This window comes from Fukomys damarensis, unplaced genomic scaffold, assembly GCF_012274545.1.
Source record: "Fukomys damarensis isolate Sample0158 unplaced genomic scaffold, DMR_v1.0_HiC HiC_scaffold_21, whole genome shotgun sequence".
NCBI lineage: Eukaryota > Metazoa > Chordata > Mammalia > Rodentia > Bathyergidae > Fukomys > Fukomys damarensis.
In genome coordinates this window covers 22,363,387-22,364,893 of record NW_022900933.1, presented here as the reverse complement: position 1 = coordinate 22,364,893, position 1,507 = coordinate 22,363,387, and positions in this window count along the sequence as shown.

Below are 1,507 nucleotides of genomic sequence, written 5' to 3'. Positions count from 1 at the left end.
TAAAGGAAGAATGCCTGTATTTTAGGCACATTCACTAAGCATGTTGTGCAAATAAACATAGCATTCATGAATATATATATATATATATATATATTTCGATACTGTCTGATGCCAGGGAAAAATACTCCCTGATATTTTTTTGGATATTGGCCAGTCTCACTGAGAAATTGCTTTTTGTTGCCTCAATATCCGAAAAATGAATGGTTTTCCTGTTTTGATGCAGAAGGGAGTGATTCGGAGCACTGTTGTAAGACCCGCTGATCACATATGATAAATGCAGAACAGCTATGCTAAAGGGCCAGAAAAAATGTGTCAATTCACTCTTTTTATTGGACTTACTTCTAAGGACTACTTGCTTCCAACAGTTTTTCAGGTGGTAGAACTGATTTATTTGGGGTAAAATAAATTCTCAGACATAAACTCTTTAGAAATGATGTTACCTTTGAAACTTTTTGTTATATAGAAATGTCTCATATCATATGGGTGTACATGTTTTCTCAAGGGTTATATATATATGCTTCTGAGCCGTGGGAAACATTGAACAATTATCACTGTTATTCTTGGCCAATTCTTCCCCAATTAAAAAGTAAGTCCCTTCTGAACATTCTACGCGTGTTTCCATGAACATGAGAAGTTTCCTGGCCAGTGGGAATTGGCCATCTTCCTGGTACTGGATAACGGAAAGTTGCTTTTCTCTCTGACTTTTTAGATACTTCTTTGTCCAGCCTCTGGTTTTTCACATGTATGTAATGATTAGCACACTGATGAATATTCCCTGGAGACCTTTTGCAGTTCTCTGGAGTTTTTGCTCTAAATGGCTCCTTGTACACCTATAGTTTATCCTAAAACTTCATCTACCTTCGTCTTCCCAGGCTCTGAGATTTGCCTTCATATCAGAGCATGCACTGGGCTCTGTCTGGGTTCCTTTTCCTTCTAATGTGGCCTAAATATTCTTTCAAGACAGTAAGTTTTTTTTCATTATTGGGGATTGAACCCAGGGCTTTCACACGGAACTATATCCTCAGCCCCTTTTCTATTTTTTACTTTGAGATAGAGTCTAATTAAATCATTAAGTTCCTTAGGCTAGGCTCAAACTTGCAATCCTTCTGACTCAGCCTCCCAGAGTGTTAGGATTATGGATATGTGCCAAAATACCAACTTCTTTTTAAAGATGGGGTTTTATTATGTAGTCCAGGTTGGCCTCGAACTAGCTATGTAGTAAGGCGACCTCAAACTTATTACCTTCCTGCTTCACCCTCCTGAATGCTGGAATTACATGTGAGTGCCACCACACATGTCTAATTTTCACTATCTTGAAAAGTGTTTTTCCATATATTTTGTCTTTTAATTTTTTCATCTAGTTGATTTTGATGAGAGGGTAAATCTGGTCTCTTACTCTACCTTAACTCAGAGCAAACGTGCTGAAATCTGTAACGTGTGTGTGTGTGTGTGTGTGTGTGTGTGTGTGTGTGTGTGTGTCTAGAGCGCAGAGGGGGCTGTGTGTGAG